Below are 26,995 nucleotides of genomic sequence, written 5' to 3'. Positions count from 1 at the left end.
ACACACACACATACACACAAACTGCCAGGTACACAAACTGCCCATGAGTACACTAGGCCCACAAAATAGGCAGTTTCCCAAAATATCGACCTACAGACTATATCTACTACAGGGCACAGGGGAGGTGGGTATGCGACCGTTTCCCTTTATTTCCTGTGTGTTCTCGTGAGTTTCTCCTGAGCTCATTGGAGTTGTTGGGGGTCGTGAGAACAGAACCAACTCCTGGGTGGCTCAGCTGTTTCCCTACACAGATAGCCCCACAGTGGTGCCACAAGAGCCCTAGGGGACAGGTCTCTTCTTGTCAGGAGGCCATTCTCTCTGCCTCTCTGCAGAATTAGCTCATTGCTCCCCGCCCTGCCACAGAGACTTGTGCAAGGCCAAGGCTGCCTGCGGCTCAGCCAGGTGTCTACTTTCCCGACCCATCCAAACTAAGAGGCCAAAGGGTTAGGAAAGAGAGTAGGGCACCCACCCACTCCGGTAGGAGGTGTCCCGGCTGTGATCCTTCCAAGTGATGCAACAAAGCCCTCTCAGCTGGGAGTCCAAGCACTGGGGTCTGTGAGTAGAGGGGTAAGGATCAAGGATGCATATGGTAGGGGAGGCCAGGCTGCTAAAGGCTTCCTGCTGAACAGCGTGTTTCTGACATGAGTTCCCCCAAATGCAGATCCTACAGGGAAGATTCCACTGTACTTTGCTTCTTCAGAGGGGGTCCCAGAAAGCAAGATAAAGAAATAGGAGCATGGGTGGGAGGGAGAAACCTCAGTGGAGTATGGCTGTTAGGCATGGTATCTGCTGTGGGCTCCTGGTGGTCAGCTTGCCTGGAGCTCTGTTAGGCAGGAGAACTCACCCCTCACCCTCACCAGCTGGGAGCCATGGGGGAAGAAGGACTTGCTCACTGTCCCCTTTCATTAGTTGAGGGCTGTCTGGGGTGCAGGATGGGGTGGGTCAACTTCCACCATGCAGGAAGCTCTGTCTGGGGGCAAAACCACCTCCTAGGTTGCTGTGTGCCATACAGCAGGGAGCAGATAAGGCCTCTGCCGTGTCTGCCATGAGAACTTTGCATGCCACTGTCCCCTGTATCCCCGCTCATCACCTGGACAGATTCCAGTCCAGTTAGATATGGTTGCATTACTGAGAGTTTTGCTCTGTTCTTTTGACTTCTACATGGGGACTGTAAAAAAGAACTCTATTTCACTACCTGAAGAACTATTCATCACTACCTACTGTGGGCTAGCCGCTCTTGCCACACTCAGAAACTGTCAAAATAACGAAAGCCACTCCTGGTTCTTAGTTGAATGACATCTCGTGGGGACTTGGGACCATGTAAGCCATCCTGTAGGTCATGTCCTGTGGATGATAGCATTTTACTGGACATTGGTTCCACCCCGCCTCAAGTTCTCCTACCTTCTAAGGCCTCTGAACTGCAAAATGGCACAAAAGGGAGAAAGGGGCAGTGGATGTTGGGTGATTTTCAGCACAAAAAAAAAATGCCAAACAGGAAAGGAATGATGGGGTGCCAGTGCCAGCCCACTCTAAGCATAGGCTGCAGGTGGAGAGAGAGAGAGAGAGAGAGAGAGAGAGAGAGAGAGAGAGAGAGAGAGAGAGAGAGAGAGAGAGAGAGCGCCCAAGCGCTTGAGGTTTGAAATAAATGAATGCTTCTGTTCTGTGGGTGAGAGGCAACAGGAACGCCACACCCACCACAGCTCGTCACCGGTCTTCAGGTCCATGAATCCCCAAGGCAGGCTTTAAGGAAGAAACTGAGGCTCTGCGGGTAGCAGGGACAGAGGTAGAGCCAGGCCATCTTTGCTTCTCTGGAGTGTGGGAGGGACCTGAGTAGCTAGAAAGCAACTCTGGAGATGAAGACCCAAAAGCACTGTCACCATTAAGGTGACTCCTTTCTATACCAGCATTCAGCTTCCCAACACAAAGGTGCCTTCAGGACAGAGGTTCTGCGGAAGAAACAGTCCCCTCTGATGCCCCCAGTGTAGCCCAAGGAGGTATGGCTTGATCAAGCCAACCACAGCCATTAACATCAAAAGGGAAGGAGCAGGTAGGAGGGTCAAGTAAGCCCAGGACCTTGGCCTTAAGATGGGCTTAGCATTCTCACAAGAGGAGGGATTCTAGGAGATTCCAGGATAGGAAGGTTAGGTAGATCCAGGGCTTGGCAGGAAGTGGGCAAGTAGGCATGGAAACTTTCTCAGCAAGGGTTGCAAGTCGGCAGCCTTGTAAATACCTCCCGACAGAAGCAGACAAGAATCAGCAGTTATTATCTATCTTGCCTGTTTAGATTTACAGCCAGGGCAGGTCAGGAAAGGGCATCTGGATTAGGAGAAAATCTACTTTATATCCCCTTTCCGCCATAACACAGCAAACCTGAGATCAGTGGGTAGCCGTCACTCATCCCTTGTCGTGACCCCAGCCTCCTGCATCCATCGCCTGGTGTAGGTGAACAGGCTGAAGTTTAGAAAGGTCAAGTACTGTGAGCCAGAGTTGTGAATCAAGTAAGAGTGTCTGCTGGGTGTGGTGGTGCATTCATGTAATCCCAGCACTTGAGAGAAGCAGAAGGATCAGGCGTTCAAGGCCAGGCTCAGCAATGTAGACCAGAGGCCAGCCTGGCTTGCATGAGAGCCTGTCTCAAAAACTGGGGAGGTGACTGGAGGTAAAGCACTGGCTGAGGAAGCGTGGAGAACCTGAGTTCTAATCTCTGGAACCGCATCCAGATGAGTGCAGTAACATCTGTCTATAATCCCAGTAGGGAAGCCAAGACAGGAATATCCCTGGAAACGTGTGGGATTCCAGTTCTCAAACTGGGTGAAAGGCTAAGACTGGCACTCAAGATTGTTCTCTGATCTCCACATGTATGCTACAGGATGCATACTCACTCACATATGAACATGTACATACATATATGCACCCATATCATACACACGCATACACACACACACACACACACACACACACACACACAGAGTGAAATTAAAAAAACAAAAACAAAAAACACAGCCACTCTTAATGGCATACACCTTTGATCCCAGCACTCAGGAAGCAGAGGCAGGTGGATCTCTGTGAGTTCGAGGCCAGCCTGGGCTACAGAGTGAGTTCCAGGGCAGCCAGAGCTATGTAATGAGACTCTGTCTCAAAGAAACAAAAACCCACTAACCAACCATAATCCAGCACTCAGGAATCAGAAGTAGGCAGATCTCTGAGTTTGATACCAGCTTGGTCTATGTAGAAAGTTTCAGGCCAGCAGGGCTACATAGTGAGACCCTGGGGGAGAGAGAGAGAGAGAGAGAGAGAGAGAGAGAGAGAGAGAGAGAGAGAGAGAGAGAGAGAGAGAGACACACACACACACACACACACACACACACACACACACACACACGGGCAGGCAGGAGGTGGAGAAGAAGAGGGAACAGTGGTGGTATGATAAGATGGATCTTGTCACCAAGGCTTTCGGCCTGAGTTCCATCCCTGGTAGTTGAGGAAAACCAGTTGCTCTCAGTTGTCCTCTGACCTCCACATGCATGCCATGGCATGTATGCACATACCCTCACATATACACAGAAAAATGCAGGCCAGTTGGAGAACACCAAGTTCAAGACCAGCCTGGTCTACACAAACTAAATGAATAATAAATAATAAAAATATTAATGACTCGAGCTATCCCAGATGACTAGAGTTTCTTGCATTTGGCAGTCTTAAATACATGGCAGAGATTTGGATCCATCTCTAGGGTCATTTGATACCCATGGTAAGGGGCAGAGAACCGAGGCTGGCCCGAACTGACATGGAGAACTCTTTCTAGCCACTGCTGATAGTTCGTAGAGAAGAGGAGCAGTTAAACATGCAGGGTCAGAAGCACCCTGCCTGGCTCCGAATGCCACCCAGCCCCCTACTTACCAGCTGTGTGACCTTGGAAAAGTCACCAGCCTTTTTATGTACCTGAGTGAAGGGACTCTCAACAATGCCAGCATCACAGGATTGAACTTAGAACAGAGCCTGGTGTCTCGTGATGGCTGTGTGCTGGCAATTTTACCCAACACACTGGCATCCAATCTCCTGGGATGCCTAGTATCCCTAAGAGGAGCACAGAAGCTGGGGTCTGAAGGGCAAGGGACCTGTTTGCATCCGTTGCAAACAAGGAACATGCTTGCATCTGGGTGGGGAGGGGGAGGGGCTAAATACCAGGCACAGGGGTGGGGACTCCTGTGACTCCAAGTCCAGAAGCCCTGGGCTGTGGTTTCCATACAATGCAGTACATATATCTCCTCCCCCTCATGAAGGGAGGCTGAGCCGAGCTTGGGAGGCCGGAAGTTGCAGAGTAGAGAGCTGACTGAGGAAGGCAGGACAGGGCCAACAGTGCCCAGTCTGTGCCCTAGGCAAGAGCTCTGTCTCAACACGTGTTCTCAGTAATGTTCTCAGGACCTCAGGACTGGAAAGAAGGAGAGGAACATTTATTGAGTTTCTGCGCGGCGTTGTGCTGGGTGTTTTATCAGTCTTGGGGCTGGTCGTCACAGTCAGTCAACTCACTGCAGGGACTTGGGAAGCTGACACACTGATAACAAGGCAAAGGGTGGAGGGGTGGCTGGGGGTGGGGCTCAGCACAGGTTGTCCCGGATAGTGGAACAGCAAAAGGAAGAAGCTCGTGAGGAAGAGGGTGTGGCCTTGGCCTGCTGACTCCAGGCACAGTGCTCTCTCTCCTATTTCCTGGTCCCACCTCTTCACCCTCCCTCCCTGGGATCAGTCACTGTCAAGGAGGAAGCAGGAAGCGCACCTTGGCCTTCTTGGCCAGGTTGAGCTGCCCAAGTCAGCATGCACAGAGTGCTCAGAGACCAGGATACTGGCCTGGGGACACTTTCCAGTGACCTTCATTGGGTCCCAGTGATTTCTGAGCCAGGGCTTCTCATAGGATAGTTACAGCTCAGAATGAGAAACCAGAGTGGGGACAACCTAGGGTAAAGGTCCAGCCCAGGCTTCCGGGTCAGCCTAGCCCTGACCTCTGACCCTGGCCTTGTTCTGCAGCCCCATACTTTAAGGAAAAAGTATGCCACAGAAGGTGGCATCAAAAACTCTTGCTTTGTGGTCCAGGTTGGAAGCCTACTGGCAAAGCCCTATGAAAATCACCTCAATTCTCTCAGCTTGGGGTCCAGTGCATCTAGAATCCAGGTCTCTCAGCTAGAGCAGCAGCAATTCTGTTTCCGTGGCAACCCCGCTATCTCTCGAGGGACCATCTGGATCCTGTCACCCTGGCAAGGTGCTGCCCAGGCAACCAGGTGTTTGTGTTTTGCAGGGAAGCGCTGCATAGTGATAATTCCCTCTCTGGGGACAGGGTGGTGGCCAGGCAGGTGGCTGAAAGGAAGGAGGCCCACCTTGGCTAATGTCAGGCCTTTGCTGAAGAACAGGAAAGCCCTGGCCAATGGCTCCTCATTAACAGATACCTCATTACCTTCCTCAGAACATGGAGGCTTGTTGAGGCTGGCCAGCTGGGGAACACTGCCCAGGGCCTGGACTCCTTGCAGGGAATTCCAGAGGACCCAGTCTCACCTGTTTGGAATGAAGAGACACTGTTGTCTCTGGCAGGGAACAGGAATTACCAGGAGCCTGCCTTTCTTTCGGACTGCCTCGTAATTAGAGTCAGCAGAAACTCGCTGCCGAAAATAAGCTGAATTCACCCCTGCAGCGTGAGCACCTGTGTGCCCCAAGAGTGTCTGCACCCTCGAAGAGCTCACACACTGGGACCAGGCAGGGACATGCTTAGGAGGAACACAATGTCAGAAGAGCCACATGGCCCAGGTAGGACAGAGTAGGGGGCATGTAGAAGCTCCTGCTGGCCATCTGACAGGAAGCTAACCCAGACTAGCTTGGAGCCAAAGGGGGACAAGACAGTTGTGGGGGTGGGGAAGCCCAGCCCTCTGCCTTCCAGCACAGCAGCTCCCGATGGAATGCTTCCCTTCGCTGGACACGAAACTGAGGGTCACAGGAGTAAAGTCCAATGCTCGGGGTCACATGGCTGGAGAGGGACTAGGTCAAGGCAGAACCAGACAACGGCATCCTGAGGGTGTGCTGCTCTGATGTTGGGGTTGCCAGGGGAGATTCCATTTCCCGGGGGCCTGAGGCTTCTTTCTGGGTAATCCCCACCTTTCCCTTCCCTCCCTCCCTTCCTCCTCTCCATGCCGCTTCCTCTTTTATTCCCCATTTCCCTTTTTTTTTACCTCTTCCCTTCCTCACTCTCCCACACGGCTCTCCTCATCTTCTTTGTCTTTCCCTGTCCCCAGGGACCTCAACTCTCTATAGCCCTGGCCCTGCCGGCTCAGCTGTGCTCCACCTTGGAGTCACCATCACATCTTGTTCCTCTGGCTAAGGCACAACCCTAGGGTGCCACTGCCATTTAGCTCTGTCCTTTCCTGAGTGCCTCCACCACCATGGAAGGAACATAGCTAACATATAGTCCTGTCCCCTCAAGTTTCTTCGTGGTCCTGATCCCCTCTCAGATGTGCCCCAGATGTTTGCAGTCACTTCCTCCCAGAGGCCAGGATGCGCATCTGTGCAGACAGGTTTGGGAGAGAAGGTGAAGACCCTACCTTCCCTGAAGAGGCAGGTCCCCTGAAGAGGCAGGAGATTAGTGCAGCTCTAGTCACGGGAAAGCCAGATGAAAAGCTGCAAAATTCCATGAGGGTGGCCCGGCCCTTGTTTATGTGCCCTTGTGTGAACAGAGGCAACTTGGTGATCCCTGGAAAGACATTCGAGTGCCCCACTTCTGAGGCTGAACCTTGTGTCTGGCTTTTCTAATCCAAATGGAGAAAAAGAAGAGCAGAGTAGCTGCCCCTTTAAATATGGAAGCAGGATGCTGAGCCCCAGGGCACTGGAGGCCTGATTGGACCACAGTTAGATCTTACACTTATGGTCCCAGGCTCCGCCCTTGGGAGGGAAGGGCTCCCTTAGCTCCATGTGGGACTGCTATCACCTACCTAGGCAGGTAAGCCAAAGTGGGCATCTCAGCTGAAGGTCCCAGAAGTGGGCTGGGGATCAGAACACCAGCCCCCACAGTGGGCATCCGTGTGCAGTGAGTGGGCAGCAGAGGGCCATGCACATGGCCCTCCTGGCACTGCCAAGACTTCAGTTTCTCCAAGGAAGTGGATAGTTCTCTTGCTGTCAGCCATCTGTGATCTAGCACCGTGTCCTGACCAGTCCAGTGTGGTTGAAGGTTGGCTCTCTGTGACCAGTGCGCAGGCATTGGACTTACATGATCTGAGTAACAAGGATGGGACAGGGACTGTCCATCTGGGGAAACCCTCATAGCCATGGCTGCTGCTCTAGGCCTGTCCTCCACCTGCCTGCTTTTGAGTTGTGACATTATTTACTGGTGCTCAAGTTCAAACCCAGGGCCTCAAACGTACTAAGCACTCCCGCCATTGGCACACACCTCCAGCACTTGCCGCTCTGTGGCTTTGGACAGCCAGCGTGACCACTCTGCACCTCCTCTGATGTGTCAAGAAACGGAGCTATGACCCCTCCCTCCCAGGGTGGTTTCTTTTTGTGTGGAAGATAGAACAGGATGTTGTAGGAAGAAGATGTGTTTTGCTTGCCACTGACTGGGACAGAGCAGGTACAGGATACTGGCCTCCACCCGCTAAAAAGAATCCCTTGTGAGAGCGGAGTCCTGGGTGATAAGTAGGTCAGGCCTGAGGGCAGTGCCTTGCTAGAGATGTCCTAATGAGCGGAAGTGTCGGCTCTGGGCTTCCTGCTTACTCTCTGATGTGAGTGAGTGTCGGAGTGCGGAGGGTTCGGTTCATGAAGATCACTGGCCCAACTCCTATAGATCTGAGAAGAGACCAGCACAGAGTGGAGCGTGATCTTCCCAGCATCCCTGACCCTCATAGGGCTGGACTGACACCAAATAGTGCCTGTCACTATGGCTCTTCCTGCCACGGCTAACAATCCCAAGTGTTTCCAGGCGGTTTTTTGTTTGCTTTTCACATGGTTTTTTTTTTTTTTTTTTTAGGCAAGGTCTCATAGAACCCAGGCTAGTCTTGAACTCCTCCTGGTCCTCCTGAGGCCACTTTCTAGGTGCTGGAATTACAGGTCAACACTGCCATGCCTGGCTGTTGAATACTCTTAGGTGGAAAATTCCACACCCAACCCCAGAGACGGTCACAATCAAAACAGAGCAGGGCTGGGGGTGTGGCTCGGTTGGGAGAGTATCTTTGCCTGACATGCACAAAGCCCTGGGTTTGAACCTCAGCACTGTGTAAAATGAATCTCGGTGGCACATGTCTGCCCTCCTAGCACTCCAACAATAGAGGTGGGAAAATAAGGAATTCAAAATCATCCTCAGCTATATCCTGAGGTTAGCCTGGTCTGTATAAGCCCCTGTCATTAAATTTTTAACAATAAGTACACCGTGTTGTTAAAATTTTCCTTCAGACTGTTTGCATAAGGTGCTTGTGATTTGGAAATTAATTTAGTGTTAGACTTGGGTCCCCTTTCCAGGATATGTATATATTTACATATTTTACTACCCCCTAAACCCAGAAATCTGAGTTACTTCTGGTGCCAGGCACTTCAGATAGGGCTGCTCTGCCTATGCACTGACATCAGTTAAGGAACGGGATTGTGTTGAATCTTCATCATGCTGTAGATCCTGGACAATCAGGGCACACTCATCCTCTCCTTTGCTCCTCACAGAAATCTTAATCTGGGACTCAAGGAGCTGAGTGCCTTGCTAGAGACCCCCCCCCAAGTCCCCTCCCCGTGCCACTAGCAAATAGCAGGAGTAGAATTCAGACCCCGGTACCCCTGAGTCCCTGGAGGAGGAAGGAGGATGCCCGGAAGTCTAGGGGATGACCAGAGGCTGAAATGGGTAGGGATGCTGCTTCCTGACCCAGACCAGTGGACCACCCACTCAGTCTCACCAGACCTGAGCTTCTTCCCTACACCCTTTCCTTCTGGAAGCTTTGCTAGCCTGTTCTTTTACTTGACCACAGCAGCAGGAAGGGCACTGAGGCTAGGGGCCAGGCCCAGACCCACGAAGTTCTTTCTTGGCAAATGTGGGACCCTGAGCCTGTCTTCCTCACCTCACGTTGAGGGCTCCTACCTGAAGCTCCTAGCTCTTAGCCTCGAAGCAGGGCCTCTCCCAACCTTGCAGGCCTGTGGGCCTGACCGTATGCTAGACACAGTGAACGCTGTATGTGAGGTGAACACCATCCTCACCCTACAGCAAGCTCTCTAGTGATACCTCCACAAAGGACAGGGAAAGCACCTCATGGCTGAGAACTTAGAAAGGCTTGGCTGAAGCCGGACGGTGGTGGTACACACCTTTAATCCCAGCACTTGGGAGGCACAGCCAGGAGGAGCTCTGTGAATTCAAGGCCAGCCTGGTCTACAGAGTGAGATCCAGGATAGGCGCCAAAACTACACAGAGAAACCCTGTCTTGAAAAACCAAAGAGAGAGAGAGAGAGAGAGAGAGAGAGAGAGAGAGAGAGAGAGAGAGAGAGAGAGAGAGAAAAGGAAGGAAGGAAAGAAAGAAAGAAAGAAAGAAAGAAAGAAAGAAAGAAAGAAAGAAAGAAAGAAAGAAAGAAAGAAAGAAAGAAAGAAAGAAAGAAAGAAAGAAAGAAAGGCTTGCCTGAGGAGGTAACCCTTGCTGGAAGGCCCCAAAGAGCAGAGCTGCCCTGAGAAGAGGGTGAGGAAGGGCATGTGCAGGGGCCTGGCTACAAAGGATGCAGGTTCCAATCTCTTAACTGTGTCACTTGGATCCTCAGTCATCTTCTTTTGTATGACAGGAACGGTGCCACCCAGCTCCTAGCATCTGAGGAGTTAAGGATCTGAGGGTGTGGGATCCTACAGGATCTGATGCTCTCTCTTGGCTCCTGACTCCTAGCCACCCCTGACACTCGGAGCTCTGTCAGTAATGGCTGCTCCTCAGCTCGATGAGTTAATTAGGCCAAATTCAATTACATACCATGCTCCCAGGTCTGTCTAGAACCCAAGGTGGGTGTGGGCTGTCTGTGCTCCAGAGCATTCAGCAGCAATGGCTTAGATCCCAGGGCTGCCACACTGCACATCCCAGCTGGGTAAACTGAAGCATAGAGCAGGCAGTGTGCAACCTGCTGTAGCAAAACACTCCGGGCCTGGGTCATTTATAGACAACAGAAATTTACAGCTCAAAGCACAGAGGCTGGGAAGTCCAAGATCCAAACGCCAGCAGATAGGGGCCTGGTGATGGCCCTTGGTATCTGCTGGCACCTTCTTCCTGCATCCTTTCCTGGCAGAAGAGGAGTGACAGGGCCCCCTCAAGCCTCTTCATCAGAGAAATCATCCTCCTGGGGGTGCAACCCTCGTGACCGCCCCACCTCCCAAAGGCCCCACCTCTTCATAGTCTCATTAGATAGCAGATTTCAACACACAAATTCTAGAGGGACACAGCACTCAGACCATAGTGTCCCCATACCACAGTGGCCCAGAGATGAAGCTTCTTTGACAGTCAGGGCTACGGACAAGGACTCACGCCCCTTGACTCCCGCCACTCCTGCATGGCCAATTCTTCCCAACTCCATGTTGGCACCCAGCTGCCGCCCAGCATGTTGACTGGTATGTAGGGAGAGCAGTAGCACCAATAAGGTAGGCAAACCAGGATCCATACACACAAGCACTACAGCAAGCCTTGGACTAGAGCCATCCAAGCCAAGGACCACATCATTTGAGGTCATGAATGCTAATCTAAGAAGCTAAGCCTTGGACTTGGTCCGGGCAGCTGGAGGAAACCAGGTCACTGTTTGGACAAAATGGGTGTTGTGGCCACCTTTGCCTTTTAGGAGTCTTAGCAGGTAAAGAGGGAGCTGGGGCCAGAGACAGAAAACACAGTTTAGAGACTTGAACTCGAGTCTACTTGGGTGGAAGCAGGGTGTGTTGGGAGGGACAGAGGATAAATCTCCACCATGTCCACTGGCCACATCTCACTCTGGGTCAGCCAATATGCCAAGCCTCTGAAACTCAGTCAGTGACAAGAAGCTGTTTCATACTTGATACCCAAGTTATTGGTTGTGAATATGGTATAAAACACTTTGGGGAGAGGTGGGAGGGAGGTGTCTTTTACTTTTACTTAAATTAGGTCTTTAAATAATTCTAAAATGAAAGTTGATTGTTTTTTAAGCCTAAAAATAATATATATTATTTATAGGACAGTGTGGAATATAGACAGTAAGAGGTAAAGCTGAAAATACTACCACTAAGCTAATAGGTTGGTGATTCTCCATTAGTCATTCAATAAACATTTCTCGAGCACCTGTTGTGGTCCAGGCACAAAATCATCAGGGATGCAGCAGTGAACAAAACAGATACGGCTCCTGCCTTGATGGAGCACCTAGTCTAACACAATTAGATCCTTATAAATAAGCTCCAAGAAATGGAAAGGCAAAGAAGCATTGTGTATCTGTTACTGTAGAGGCGGCTTCTTGGTCTTGACAGAAAGATGTGAATTCTGGGTCTCTTGCCTGGCCCAGTGCCACCTTCCCAGGAGATGGGCAAGAACACCCCAATGGGGTTGCTGCTTCTTAGGGCTTACCCAGCCATCTTAGGGAAGCCAGTGCCCCTTGTCAGAAGGAGAGGTACAGAATCCACACTAGCTGTCTTCCCTGGTAGTAAAAGGAAACCGGGGCCCAGAGAAAGACCTCTCCCTGGTCCCCCGGCAGGCCTATAGAGCTTTCTCCCTGGAAGGCATGTGCTGCTCCACTGAGCTCAGCTCCAAGGATCCTGATTTCAACACTGGGCCTCCCACACCTTGCCCTGCCCTGGCAGCCAGCTTCAGAGTTTCCCCAGACAGACATTCCTGCGTGGCCTGTCTGCTCACGTCCAGAGCCCCTGGAGGTGGGGGACATCTGGGACCACACTGGGGAGAAGAAGACGCTGCTGGCTCACCTGAGCCACCATGGGAAAGAAGCAGGCAGCCAGGACAGAGGGAGAAGAGGGAGAGAAGGCACCAGGTAATAGATTCCTGGCAAACCTCATGGGCCCACAGAGTTCTCAGAACACTGAGGTGTCAGGGCATGCTCCCCCATTCCACTCACCTCTACTCCCCCCTTCTCTAGCACCCTGAGAAGCAAGGCCTTCAGAAACTAAGCCTACCAGGACAGGAGTTCCTGTGTCGTTCCTGCCCAACCCCCCTCAACCTACACATCTGGGTGACAAGTCAGTCACCACCATGCCCGGGAAGTCCCCACCCTTCATAGGGCTAGGGCTGAAGAACTTCCCCTGGCTGCTGATTTGCTGTGTGATGGAAAGCAGTCCCTGTGCTTCTCTGAACCTCACAGACAGACAGACGACTGACAAACAGACTTGACAGACACACTCCTATGACCGGAAAGGAAATTGCTTTTCCAGCTCCAAAGAACTTATGTGGGTTCAAGCCTGGAGCCATCTGAAGCTGTGTCCTGGGAGAAGCAATAAAACCCCAGGACTGCTGAGGCATGAACATCTGAACTGCCTCTGTACCCCCTCCCTTCAAAAGCAGCTCTAGAAATCAATGGGAAAAGATTCCTTAGAGGCTGGGCTCATGCGGCAGTGTGCACCCACCACTTCCCGGCCCCTTTGTTAGCCAGCCTAAGCTTCCTGTCCAAACAGATTTCCTCCCTAGGAAATAGCCTGTGTTCTGCCAGACAGTAGGCTGGCTACCTAGTCCCTGGATAGGCGGGCATGGGTAGCCAGGACATGCAGATCCCTGAAGCCTATGATTAGTCGCTGTATATTCATTCATTTCTTCACTCCCTCATTAATTCAGGCAGCTGTTCTAGGTCTCTTATGTATAGAGAATACTTAGGAAGCATCTGTAGGGCATATTTGAGGTACTGTCAATACAGTTCCTACTAGACAGCAGTCCCACTTGACAAAGCTTGCCTTTTTAGCCAGAGAGACAGCATTCAACACAGTAAGTCCTTGAAACACCAGAGTGGCAAAGCTAAGATAGGAAAGAATCTCAGGCTGAGGCAGGAAGGGTTGTGATTTGGGACATCGTGCCTGAGGAAGGTCTCCCTGAGAAGGGGAGCCTGCAAGAGGTGACAGAGTCCTGATGTGCCTGGAAACTCTGCTGTCTGAAGCAGGAAGGGGGTTTGGAGGCTGCAGCAGGGTCCACAGAGGCAGTCGGAGGAAATGAGTCCAGACCAGAAGACCCAAGACCAAAGCATGGGCCTTGCCAAGCTCCTAGGAAGGGGCAGTGCTGGGCTCCCTCCAAGCTGCTGAAGCTCCTTAGCCAGGGCTTTGAAGCTGCTGTAGTTCTCTGAAGCCTGCCTACTCCTCCCTGAGGAGGGGATGCATGTCTGCCTTTTGTATCCAAATGTCCCCTTTTCTCAAGGACACCAGTCATGCTGGACTAAGGCCCACACTCATGACCTCATCTTAACTTGATCTTCAGCAAAGACTCTGTTTCTTATATTTTTGGTTGTGAGCCTAACCCTTAATGGCCAAGCCATCGCTTCAGCCCAAGACTGTTTCTAAGTAGGATTTCCTTCTCAGGTCCTGGAGCTAATACTGCAACATTTGGGGAGGTGTACATTCCACCGCCACACCATGACTTCTCAATCTATCCCGATTGTCTTCTTTGGTCTTCACTAGGACCTGCTGTTGGGTGTCCTCACCTGTCTGAAGAGGTCCAGTAGACTCTGAAAGCCCAGCTGTCTCGTCCAGTGCTTGGTTCTCAAACTTCTGCCTCCTGAGTCCCTCAGTGAGTTCTAGAACACAGCAGCTCTCACTCCCTGCTTCCACTCCAGGCCTGGGGTCAGCTCCCACCCTTGCTTGTCAGGCTCTCCATTAGCATCAGTCCTGTTGAGGGGTCCTCACAAGCATAGAGCCTGAATCTAGTCCCCTTGCCAGCTGAGCAGGTAGGGAACAGGCAGGGCCTTTCTGAGCCAGCTCGTGAGTCCGTCCCCACTTCACTCCCCCGGCTACTGCCAGCCATGCAGGAAGCTTTCCCGGATTTCCAATAACCTGGAAATTGTAGGGTTTCTCGGACATGCTGAGTGGAGGTGAGGGGCAGGGGCTGGTGTTGTTTTCAAAATGAAATGATTATAGGATTTGGGCAGAAGCCAAATGCAGGGTTCTGAGAAAGCTGCCTGGGTCTGGGATGAGGAGCCATGCTGGGGAGCGGGGGGAGGGGGGATTCCAGGAAGGGGCAAGGGACACTACGATGGGAGGAGGGGATAATGAGGTCTCCTTCCCACCCCATCTCAGGTGGAGCTGACCCCGCCAACAGCAAGTAGATAAAGTGTACAGGTGCTGGATTTTAAAAAGAAACAAAGCATTGAGTTGTCTCTTCATGTGTAATGTGGTGGGCTAGGAGCAATGCAATACACTGCTCTGGCCGTGGGGTCCAGGTAGGCACTGGCAATGCTGAGTCTAGGCATCTCATGTCAGACAGTATAATGTGTATCAGCATGTAGAGGATGTGTCAGGGCTTAGATACAAATAGCTTAGATATTTTTCCAAACTTTGCCTGGCCTCCCTATCCCTAATTTTTGCCTTCTGTGTGGCAAATAATAACCCCGGACCAAAAGGGTAGTAAGGATGCTGTGTGTCGATGCTCGGAAAGTACTAGAACCTACAGAGCAGCCAGTAGGCATTCAATGTCCAGGGGTTAGTAGGAATAGAGGGGAACTCAGCCTGGTGGCCCTGCACTGTGTCCCTGGTGTAGGCGAGCTTCTAGGCTCTTGTGGCAACACCCGAGCTGGCCACGAGCCAAACCTTACCTGTGCCTTCCTTCTTCAAGATTAAGAAGGGCTTGCCAGGACTGGGGTGGGAGAATGGCAGAGGAAACAGTGTCGTGCAGGATGTGTTCTCTGTGTCCTGACCATGCAAAAGGAGACAGAAGCCCCAGAAGTGGTGGCTCCTAGAGGCAGAGGCCAGAAGGTGACTCACACTCAATGCTGTCTTTGGATCCTTAGTTAACTTAGCTGTCTGTGTGACTGGTGCCCTGTGACCCATTCTCTGTATGGGTACTTCAGAGCAACACTCCTTTCTGTGGCCACTCCCCCCACCCCCCCTCCCCGTCCCCTTGATCTTCTCCCTGCTTCTCAAGGTACTCACACCTACCTTGCCACTGAGTGTCTGAGCCCCCAAAAGTGGCATCTCCCTGTCATCAGGATCCTTTTTCAGTCCTGCTGAATCAGCAAACTGCCTGAGTTAGAGATCCACTCCATCTCTATGGGGCTCAGAACCCAGTGCCCAGAATCTGAGCCACATCATGGCAGCAATTCTGCCTCTCCTGGTCTTCTGAGTTTGGCTTGTGCATGACAGGCCTGCCTGCCTGCCTTCCTAACTTCCTGGTGGCCTTTGGGTCCCTAGGCCACCCCCCACCCCCACCCCCACCCCCACCCCCTGCGCGCGCGCACACACACACACACACACACACACACACACACACACACACACACAAGCTATATATGGGAGGTGACCCAGCTTGTAACCATTTTTAACCCCTGAGTGACTTGCATTCGAGGTAGGGTAACTTTTCTTACTGGAACTGATTCCAGGAGTCCAACCCCTCATCGATGAGCTGGAGGAGGTCTCTCCTTGGACCCAAGCTTGGGGCAGTGGTATCCTGGCTTCATTACCCTCCCTTCCCACCCCTCCTCTCTAGCGGGTCCTGCAGAGGTGGGCTCCCGCCTGACAGGCACGCCAGAGCATAAAGCATCCCCCTCTCCGGAGCCAGCCAGTCGTGCCCCAGCACTGTATTTATTGGCGGCTCCTCTTCACTAAGGCCCACGGCAGGAGTTCAGACACCCGCGAGAAAAGCCACCCGCTATTGATCCGGCGTCAGGGCTCTGGAGCCTGGCCGGCATTCATCAAGGAGCCACAGCATGGGGCTACAGCTTGCCCTTTCTTTCTTCTTTCTTTCTTCTTCCTCCCAAGTCATTCCCCTCGGGGCCGGGAGGGGGGGTGGGGTGGGGGGACGACGACTTGCCGAGGTCACTCAGAGAGCTGCTGAGCGCCTGTGAGTAGAGTCGCAGGATGCCTTTGTCTGCGGCCTCTTTGCTGTAGATCCTTATCAAGGCAAGCCCGGGGGTGGAGCAGCGGCCGTGGGCCCCAGGCTTTTGAGCAAATCTTTGGAAGTTAGAGATGTGGAGCTGGCTGGAACTTGGAGCGAGTCGGGGAAAGCCCTTCTACAAAAGACAGTGTGTGGAGTACCGGCATTTCTGTAGACTCCAAGCGGCAATCCTAAAAAGAGCCTGCTAACTAAGAGGGCCGAGAGGGACTTGATTCCGGAGCAGAGAGCCTAGAAATTAGCAAGTGAAAAGGGCCAGTTTGGACTGATGAATGGGTGCTTGAAAACAATTTGTTTTCTTAATTATGTAAATATGCTAGTGAAGAGTATTTACTCTTTGAGTTACCTTGGAAAACCCTGAACCTTGCAATATTAATTGTTTTCTCTGGACTCCACTCTGATGCTTTTGAAGTGGGTCCCTAGAAGGTAGGACCTGGAGGCAGAACAATGGGGGCTGTGTCATAGTTTCTAGAGGATTGTCACCACCACATCCTTGTCCCTAAGGTGTAAACTTTGCTCAATTCCAGCCTGAATTCTCACTCAACTGCAGGAATGATCTTTCTTTAAAATATGTGCGTTTCATTTCTATCTGTGTATATTATGTATGAGTGTTTTTGCCTGCTTCTATGTCTGCATTCCACTTGTGTGCCTGGTGCTCTCAGAGGCCAGAAGAGGGCTCCAGTGCCCCGAAAACTGGAGTGACAGATGATTGGGAGCTGCCATGTGGGTGCTGAGAACAGAATGCAGATCCACTGCAAGAGCGGTGGATGCCTTTAACCTCTGAGCCAACTCTCCTGCCATGGGGTTATCTTTCTAAAGTTAGTGCTGGTAGCCGAAAAGGCCCTAAGAATCAGTTGAGGATTGTAAACTGACATTGTACAAAACTTTGGGCGGGCGGGTGGGGGGGGTCCTGCTTATTTAGGGGCTTTAGTGTTTGGATTCTGGTTAATTAAGACTAAGTCAGCCTAATACCAGAAAGAAAGTAGGTCTTAGGAATGTGTGTCTCCATGCTTGTTTGTGCAGTGAGGGCCAAAGTGTCCTGCCCTACCTGCTGGCTATGCTGAGCAGTGGAAACGATGGGAAGAGAGTCTTCACCTAACTTCTTGGAGCCCCAAATCTCTGTGGGGCTGTGTGGAGGGGTAGGGTCTCAGTAAATATCCCAGTGAACAAATGAATGTCCCCAAAGAAACCATGAGAACACAGGAGGAGATGCAAGTGAGCCCCACCTGAAATGTGTGCACAGCAGAGAGAAGTCCACCTCCCCACTGCCCCGAGGTTGGCCCTCCAGGAAGGAGATGCCAATTCATCTCACTTGCAGAAGCTGGTTCTTGTGCAAAAAAAAAAAAGAAAAAGAAAAAGAAAGAAAGAAAAAAAGAAAAGGAAAGAAAGAAAAGAAAGCCAGTTATGAAGTAGGAATTAATCCATTTAACCAGCTCCTGGGAAGGAAAAGCCCATGACAACTGCATTTCCAAATGCCATCCCGAAAGTGATATTTCAAGTGGCAGTGGGTGGGATTAGAGCCTGCTAACGATCTGTGTCAAACAGGAGCAAGAGCATAATATCTAGATAAGTGATCTGCCTTGCCCCTTCCGTGGCGGGCAGCAAGTCAAGCAGAAATGTTTAGGAGCAAGTCGAGAGCTCATACTGAAGGGGCTTGTGCCATAAGAACGACCCTCAAAGGCAAAGGGCGTCGTCTCCCCATGCTGGTGAGATCAGTGTCCAAATGCAGAGAATTTAAAGCCGCTTTTTGGCTGCCTTTCTTGGGGGTGAGTGACCGGCCTTTCCTACTTTCTTAATTGGGGCAGTTAGGAACTCATTCAAACAACTTTCACTGGCTAGTGGGCGGGACGGGATGGGGGAGCTATAAAACAGTTTCTCCTTAGTGAGTGATCTAGGTTGGTAGAGCCCTCGGAGGAGGAAGGGGAGCTGACCTCTTTTAGGCGGGGCAGCGAATGGGTTTCCAGGGGTGCCTGAGGGGCAAAGTGGGAGGGGCAAGCGTCTGCGGAAAGCCTGGAGCCCTTGCTACTGACTGGCTGGAAGGAAGAGGCCGCGGCCGCCACAGGATGCTGTGTCAGGAAGGCGGCTGCTCCGGGAGCGGGGGCGGGGCTGTGCACAGCAGCCGCCCCCGGCTTCCCTCCCGCCGCCAGCTGCCCGGCACAGGAACTCCCCGAAGTCGGGGAGCCAGAGCTTATGTGCGCCAGTTTCACCCTACCCTGAGTCCCGCCTTCGGGGAATCCCAGGGGCGACAGGGACCCCTGTGCCAGGGGAGTAAAATGCCAAGCTGCAGACCTTCTCCGCCCCTACTAACCCGTTCAGAAACCCTTTAAACCCAGGTTGCAACTGGATGTCCCCAGCCTGCCCCGCCCCTTCCCCTGGCAGAGGCCACCCGGGCCCCGCCGCGGACCCTCATTAGCATGACCACTTGGGAAGATTCTCCGGCGGGGGCGGGAGGCACCCGAAGTCATCCACCGCCAGCGCCTTCCCGGAGGCCCCCTCCGGCGACAGCGCTCCAGGAGCCCTACTCGCACAAGTGTTGCTTCCAATTAATTGCGAAGGCGGGGGAGGGAGAGGGGCCCGGTCGCCGCCCCCGCCCGGAGGCTGGAGCGCCACTCGTCGGGTCGTGCGTTCGCTCAGGCGGCGGCGTGCACCAGCACCACCCCTGCGTGCAAGTTTGAAATGTGAGCTGCCTCCGATCCCCAGTCACTAGCGCTCCCTCGCAGTGAAGTGGCTGGGCCGGCGGGCTGCGCACGCGAGTGAGTGCGGGCTGCGGGGCGGGGGTGCGGGCGCGAGGCTCGCGGGGCGGGGAGGGCTCCCCCGAGACGCCAAGGCAGGGCCGCTCGCCTTTCATCGTCCTCCCGCGCTCCTCCTCCCTCCCCTCCCCCCCACCCCCGCCGCGGCGCGCCCGGCTTCCCCCGAGCCCCCGGCCCCACGCGGCGGCACGCAGGCTGGGTGGTCACGCCTGCGGGGGTCCGGGAGCGCGGCGCAGCGCGGCGGGCCGTGGGAAGTTTCTCCTGCGCGCCCCGTGCGCCCCCGCCCCCCGCGCGCCCCCGGTCCCCATCCCCGTCCCCGGAGGGCTGTCGCTTGCGCCCGGGCGCGCGGCTGGCTGCCTCCTCGGCGGCGGCGGCCCCATTAGCGGAGCCTCCGCCTGTGATTGGCTTCGCCCGGGAAGCTGGAGACGGGCGATGAATAATTGATGTGTGCGGTGCGGTAGCCGGACAGCGGCGGCGGTGGCGGGCGGCAGCGAGCGGGAGCGCGGGAGCCGGAGCGCCCTCGGAGCGGGCAGCGCGCAGCGAGCGGGCGCCGGAGCCACCCGGGGGCCCCCGCGCGGCCGCCGCCGCCGCCGCCGCCCCGGCGCGGAGCGGGGATGCAGGCGGCGCCCGCTGCCTGCTCGCAGCCTTTGTTCGGCGCCGGCTGATCCCTGCCCTGAGTAGCTCACTGCGGTCGCTGCCGCGGGCCGGGCTCCAGCCTCCCGGGGCGCCAGGGCGGGACCGCGGACTGTGCAACTTCTAGGTGAGTGTGGGGCTGGAGGGGTCGGCGCTGGGCGCCCGCGGGCCGGGCCCCGGCTCCCTTCGGGAGCGGGGGTGAGTGTGCGTGTGTGTGTGTGTGTGTGTGTGTGTGTGTGTGTGTGTGTGTGTGTGTGTGTGACAGAGGAGAGCCGGTGCATTGTGGGTAGCACCGTGTGCTGCATGGTGTCAGCCTGAGGCTTGGCCATGAGAGTGGCTTCAGCGTGCACAAGGCCCATTTTGTGCACCCACAGAGGAGACCTTGGTTCCTCCTCCGGATGAGAGGGTAGGTGGGGGACCAGAAAGTGTGCTCCCCACGCTTCTGTCCTAAAGGTGAAGTGTTGGTTCTTCAGCAGACATTTTACAAGGCTCCATCCCTGGTAGGTTCCCTTTACAAAAATAAGAATTAGTCCAGAAGCCTTTGGTGGAGGCAGTGGCTAACGATTTTAACTTAGAGCTAGCTACTCCTTTGTCAGAATGAATCCTTGATGCTGTAGACAGCTGTAGCGCTCCCTTCCCAGAAGTGATGGGTGAACAGCAGACTTCTGACAAGTGTTTGCTGGAAAGATTGCTGCTGCTGCTGCTGCTGCTGCTGCTGCTGCTGCTGCTGCTGCTGCTGCTGGTAGAGGAGGTGGAGAAGGATTCGTCTGCACTAGAGGCCCAGGAGGGACCTGTCTGTGGTGGGTAGGGGTGGCTGGCATCAGGCCCTGAAGACCTTGCAGAGAGGTTTCTCAGAACACTGCAGGGACTGAGAAGCAGCTGCCAGAGGTCCCTAGCATATGGCATTAGTGTTGGTGCCCAGGACACAGATAAGTCCCAGTTCCTAGTTGGCCTGGAAGCCAGCAGCAGTAAGATTGGGAGGGCAGACGGTATTCCTTGGATGGGCTTCAGAAGAGCATCAGATCCTACAGTGAGGCCACAGTACCCTGCCCTTGACCATCAGGCTTAACTGCCAATGGGCCTGGACATAGCAGGTGGTTCTTCTGAGAGGGAGGTTTTGTGAGGCAGCTGCCAGAGTGTTGGTACCAGTGTTTCTCAACAGCCTATCCTTGAGAGTGGGCCAGAAATCGGGCCAAGGATTGAACAAGGCCATGTCACCAGGAAACTTGGATGGTGTGGAGAGAGACTTCTCCATTTCAGAGGCTCTGGATCCAGATGTGCAGTGTATTGAGATTTAAGGTCTATATGGCTTATAGTAAGTCTGTTCCTCCTTTTTTTATATCTTCACCAGGCAGTGACTACCCTGTAAGTAGCTGGAATCGAGTCCCTTCAGGGCTATTTTTACCCCAAACTTCCTTAGTGAGAAACCACCAAACGGCAAAGCTTTGGTGAGAATCTGAGTCTGTACCGGAAGCAACCGCCTGCACAGAGTTTGAGGCCTGCTTCCTAATGCTGCTTGCTCTTGTTCTCCCATGCACAGCCTCCCTCAGCCATGAGAGCTCCCCACACACACACAGCCCCATGCACTCCAGAGAAAGTTCCATATCGACTATGGGAAAATAATGTGCCCAGCCCAGCCCAGCAGGGAGTGGAGGAAACCCGGCAGGACTTCTGCTGGAGCAATGCCTTGACTCTTGACTCTGTGATGAAGCTTCTTAAAGACAAGAACCATGGGTCCCTTGCACCCCACTGCCCACCACAGTGCTTGGCAATGAGTAGATGGAGACTCAGTGACTGCTCAGCAATTGTATGAATGTGCAGAGCCCACAGCAGGATCCAAAGAGCACGTCCAGATCTCTGTCTGCACCTACTGAACACCCAGCTGCTTTCAGATCCTAGGAGGTCTAAGATGAGTCACTAGGCTGAGCTTAGGTGCTCAGACGGAGAGCCCTGTTCCTAGTTAACCAGAGTCCTGCCTCAGGTCTTCCTGCGTGGCCTTTGCTAGGTCACCGCCATGAGGGATGGCTGCTGAGCTCAGTGGAAAAACTACCATCCAATATGGTGGCCGCGCTAACCACATATGGCTGCTTATACATTTAAACTGGTTTAAGAATAAAAGTGATATTTGCTTAATTCTGTTTTCCTCCTGGGTGTTCTGTGTGTCACCAAGCCCAGTCTGAGTTATCACCAGTACTTAACTCAGTGTTTCGTGCACACCAACCATACAGGCACCATATCAAATGAGCTAGCTCAAGTCATTTTCTTATTGGGACTAGCTTCATTTCAGATGTTCGATAGCCACACAGGCTAGTGTGGCCACTTTACTGGACAGCTTGGATTATAAAACGGCTTCCTAGTGGCAGAAAGTTCCCGGCTCAGCGCTGGGTGGGGACTTAGAAAACTTAAGATGAGCCCACCTTGTGACAGTCAGTGCAAGCCTGATTAGATAGACCTTTCCATGTTCTTAACATTTTGAGTCATCATCATGGCCCCTGTGTGGGGCAGGCATAGGCTAGCCAGTGCTCCCAATTAACACTGGGGTTAAATTCTGCTGGAGGGTGTGAGCCCTGGTAGACAGCACTCTGCTGTGTAATAGAGGTCAGCCAGGGGGCACAGATGGGCAGCAGTCCCAGGAGCATCCTCAGACCTCCCTGAGGACTGTCATGGTGCCGGCAAGGCGTCAGGCTCTGTGAAGTCATCTATCAATCAGGCAATCCTCGGAACAGGCAGTTCTGAGCTGGCAGAGCTGGAAGGAGAGGGAAAGGTACCCTGAGCCCGGGAGGTGTTTACCTTGCTGGATGTGGCTTTGGTCCCTCAGGAGAGGCCAACTCCTCCACAAGGGAAGGGACTCATCACTGGGCAAGTAGCCCAGCTGCTTGGAGGCACCCCAGAGAAAGAAGAAAAGAAGTGTCCCAGAGAAAGGGAAGTCTGGACAGCTAGCAAATGGGCCAGCATTGCCCCTTGCTCTCCTCCACCCGGGGCCTACTACCCCTGGTATCACAGCATACCCACTGGGCTCTGCTTGCCCTGGCACTCTCCAGAAGCCTCAGCTGCCTGGGAAACTCTCCAGGGCCTTCAAACAGCAGCTGCCTCCCAGGGGAGCATGCTCAGGGAAAAACAAGGCCCCCACCCTCCAAGCATATCCAGCTTCCCAGGGAACTCCTAAGCAGTACCTCTAGGCTGGGAAGGACAAGACAGCAGCCACTGCCCAGGGACAAGGGACCAAGGTCACAGCAGGACAGACCTGGGATGGAGTAAGGGTCCTCCCTTACCTGGTCTTCAATGGGTCGCTCACTGAGAGCCGGAAGCTAACAGCTAAGCTGAGTCCTGATGCTTGCTTTCTTGCACCAGTCAGGCAAAGTTGGTGGCCGGCAGCCTTGTCCCAATGTCCCGAGCCTCCCACCTGCCCGCAGTAGGTATTTCTGCCTCCTCAGGCCCTGGACTAGCTGAAGGGGTGGCTTTCTGCACACCTGGAAGGGAGTCTTCCAGATCCATCTAGGGGAATATGAAGGATGAGCAGGGCTTTGTTTGCACTCTCAGGTTGCAGCCCTATTAACAAGACCCCCACAGGCTGCCACAGTGTCCCTTTTCCTCAGAGTCTCACTGGATGTGAACCCCTCCGAGGGGATTCATGGAGCCAAGCCCTGCCTGTCAGCAGTTATGTGTGGATCCGGGGACTGGGCTTGTCCACCCATGGTCACCCAGGCAGTTCAAGGAGTTCAGGTTGTTTTCTTCTCACAGTAGCCCAACTGTGGCCCTGACTTCTACCAAGAGCCCACTCTGGGCTTCTCCAGAGCCATCTGGGAACCTTCTAATCCTGTGGGTTTTCTACAGACCTGCCTGGGCTGCGGGGGGGGGGGGGGGGGGGGGCGGGGGGGGGGTGCTGGAGGGGCTAGCCTATAGCAACAGCCAGTGATGCCTGTATTTGGTGCATGAAGAACTGGGAGTTAGGGGGTGGGAGGCTTTTTCCAGGACAGCCCTGCCTCTGAGCCTGGGGCCCCTCCATGATTGCTTTTTGCTGGATGAGCTCCCCCACATACTTCAGACGCTGTTCAGGATAACACAGTTCCTCAGGCCCAGCCTCCCAACAATAGTGTCTGTAGTGTGGTGTGGACATTAGTGTGTGACCTTTGACAAGTCACCTTGGGGTGGGGGTGGGGCTGAGGCTTCCGGTAGGACTGCTCTGTCATGTCAGTGCGCTGGAGCTGTGGAAGGGAGGAGGCAGTGGTGACTTTGGGACTGGATCGGTCTTAAGTTTCCCAGAAGTGAGGGAGTGAGTGGGATAGTAATGTCATGTGGGCGAGCGTAGCCTGGTGTGGCGCTGGAGGAGAAAAGAGGTGGGTGGACCAGAGCCTCTGGTGGAGGCTAGGTGGTTCATTGCTGAAGCTCTCAGCCAGAGCACGGGGTTCTTCTAGTGCAGTTGGGGAGCCAGAGGGCCCTGGAAGTGCAGTTTCCAGAAGCAAGGTTGCTGCTGAGCTGCAGGCCAGAAGAGAGTTTGCTTGGAAGAGGGGAGGTTAGCATCTTGCAGTGGGAATGCCCTTGCTTCTGCTGACAAAGTGAAAGCCCTCTCTGGTCACGGGGCTCCTGTTTTACAGTTGTCATGGGGGGGGGGTGGTGTCAAAAGCAGCACTCTGCCTCCCCCAGAGCTTTGGGAACTTGCTGGAACTTGTCCAGATCTCTCCAGGCAGCTCTCTGCACTCTGGGGTTGTAGGGGGAGAGAATATAGGTCCTGTTTGTAGACATGCAGCCCCCTGTAGGTTCCAGGCAGGACTGGGAAGTTCTAATGCAGTGAGGGCATTTCCTGGTGGTTGGGACTGCAGGGGATAGGTAAAGGAGAAGCTCCCAGGGCTTTTCGCACCCTTTGTGGCCCAGGCAGTGATCCCTAGGGTCAGAGCCTGAGGCACCTCATGATTTATAGGACCTCGTCTGTCTCCAGAGCCTGTCATCTGATTAGTGGAATCACAGTGTACAGAGAACATTCTGTAACTTCGCCTTCCATCCCTACTTATCCTTGGGAGGATTTTGAAAAAAATGGGAGGGGCATCTTTCAAAGAGGAAGGAAGCAGCCCCCAGGGCCTGCCTGCTTTTCTTTCCTTCTACCTCCCTTTCTTCCTTTCCCCTCCCTTTCCTTCCTCCTTTAATTCCTTCCTTGTTCCTTCTCTTCCTCTTTCCCCCCTCTCACTCCCCCACACACACTCCTTCATTCCTTTTTCTTCTCTTCAATGCTGGAAGTTGAACCCATGGCCTTACCTCACAAGCTAAGCTGCTGCGGTTGGCTTCTGTGTATTGGTAATTGACACATAGTAAGTAAAGGGCCAGATCCCCGGGATACAGGGTAACACTTGACACCTACCCTGCAAAGATCAGGCCAGAGCTGGAATCCTCTTTCATCTCCTCAGTTCTGCTGGGTCTAGGCCCAGCTCAAATGCCACCACCCAGGAAGCTGCCTCTGGCCCCCAGCACACACAGCCGCATGCAGCACAGGCAGCTGAGAAGAGCAATGGAATGGAGACAGCCCAACCCAAAACACTACTTACTGGAAACATTCCGAGAGATTTTGGTTTTTTTTTTTTTTTTTTTTTTTTTGAGTGTGCGATTAGGTTATACAGTTTTCAAGTGAAAGCTTTCTAATGACAGTGTTGTGTCACAGTGTCAAAAGGTTAGACATGCCAGCCTGTGATCACATCCCCACAGGGTGTCACCTTGCTTGACTGCGAGGGGAGACAAGTTATGTGTGAGCAATGTCAATGCTGGGTGCCTCGTAAATGTGTTACATGACCAGCCCAGGGCACAGGCCCGTGATGACAGAAATGGTCATCCGGGGAATAAATGAGAGGTCTGAAACCCTGCAGAGGCAAGGGGATTGCCATGAGTTTGATGTTAGTCTAGGTACAAGGCCCTGTCTAAAAACAAAACAAAAGAAAATGAGTAGACTCACTGTGTACAGAGCACATAGGCACATATACTTGGGTCCTTGACCTGAGCTCGGGGTGCCAAGATAACTATGTGGTATACAATGTAAGGAGTCTTTGGCTTTCTTGGGGTCCTTGCCTGCCAAGATTTATTACACAACTCCACGTAGTTATCAGTAGCTGACTGTGCTTATTTAGTTGTGGTTTGTTGTATTGTTGTTGTTTATTGGGGTATTATTTTTCTGAGACAGTATCTTACTTTCTAGCCTAGGCTGGCCTCAGGCATGAGCCACCATGCTCAGCACATGTACTTATTTAAATGTACTAGTTAAAATTAGATAATTTTTGAGTTTTCAGTTCCTCAGTCTCACTATATGAAGTTCTTGGTAGGCACCATACTAAATGGTATGGCCACAACTCAGAAAGGCAGGAAGTTCTTTTGGGCTCTGTGATGCCTATGAGTCACTGAAGGCTCTTGAAGATGTCTACAAGGTCCGTGGGAGGTAGGGTCTGCAGGGAGCCTCATACTCACAAGATAGAGCTGGCCTGCCCCACCACCCTGCCGAGTACAAGTCTTTTAAAACAGGGTCACCCGGGGTATTCCCAAATCATGTTGAAAAGTAATTATGAAACCCACATCTGTAGTTTCCTGGGTGACTTTGGGTAAGTCACTTAACATCAAGCTTGTTTTCTGATCAATAAAACAGCTGTGCAGCCTGCCTGGCAGGTTGCAGAGGGCTCATGGGGCTGTGGACCACTTAGCTCTGTGTCTGGAATATAGTAGCTGCCCAGGAAATGACAGCTTGACTCAAATCAGCTGTTCCCACACCTGAAAATGGAGTTCTTTCTCGACCTGCCTCGCCCACAGCCTTCTCTGGAACTCAGTTTCCTATTGTGTTCTGCGAGCAGAGTCTTGCCTGTGCCTTGTAGAAGTGCCCATCCCTTCCTTCTGAAGGGCCACCATTCCTGGACAGGCTGGAATGGTGTGGGGGAGAGTGACCGTATTCTTGTCATCTCATACCCTGGTGTAAAGCCACAGGGCTGACTGACACTGTTGACTGGCTCGGCCTGGGAAGCCTCAGCTCACGTCCCAGCTGTGGAGGAAGTACGTAGGTGCTGGCAGCTACTTTCATTTCCTTCCTGAGGCCTGAGCTGGGAGTCTGTACCTTGGGCTCCTAAGGTCCTCTGGCGCTCTGCACACCAGCATCCATCTGAGATCTGTTTGTGGCCCATCAAGAACTGGAAGCCCCTGGATATCTAGGCAGAAGGTCTGTAAGCCAAGCTGTGTGGAGGGGACTCTTGTTACTCTGTACCACTGAAGAGGGTGGGCTTTTTTGAGTGGGAACCTGGTCAGTCCTGAGGAACCATTAGCTGTCCTTCGAGCTTTGTAACAAGTCTCTGTATTTGTACAGGGCCTGCTCCTCTTGGGGTGCGTCATTCCCGCCTTCCATTTAACCTGAGAAACCTGGGTACTTTGCTTGCCCATGGGTCCCCCAGGCCTTCACCCTGAGCTCAGGGCTTCCTTGGTGTTTGCATAGGAAAGGTTTGTGGCTTCACTGCAGGGACTTGAGGACAGTTTGGGCATGTGAGCTCTTTATTTCCCAGCCGTCGTCCTCTGGTGTTCGCAGACAGTCCCAGGGATGCCCCTGCAGAAGTCAGCACCAACACATAAAAC

General features: G+C 53.2%; 1 protein-coding gene across 6 annotated transcripts in view; it reads left to right on the top strand.

Moving 5' to 3' along the window:
• The window catches only part of Zmiz1 (zinc finger MIZ-type containing 1), a 204,935-nt gene that overhangs the window by 123,466 nt on the left and 54,474 nt on the right, over positions 1-26,995 (top strand). The window contains exon 1 of one of the 6 annotated variants that reach the window (XM_016009884.3): positions 18,640-18,778. The exons of 4 other annotated variants lie outside the window; for them this stretch is intronic. The gene's annotated coding sequence lies outside the window, so the exon portion shown is untranslated. Of the gene's footprint in view, positions 1-18,639; positions 18,779-19,400; positions 19,536-26,995 lie in introns of those variants that run through there. One more of the 6 variants, XM_042284587.2, reaches the window with a different exon arrangement.

Source organism: Peromyscus maniculatus, chromosome 9 (genome assembly GCF_049852395.1).
Source record: "Peromyscus maniculatus bairdii isolate BWxNUB_F1_BW_parent chromosome 9, HU_Pman_BW_mat_3.1, whole genome shotgun sequence".
Lineage (NCBI taxonomy): Eukaryota > Metazoa > Chordata > Mammalia > Rodentia > Cricetidae > Peromyscus > Peromyscus maniculatus.
This window is presented reverse-complemented; position numbering and strand designations above follow the sequence as displayed.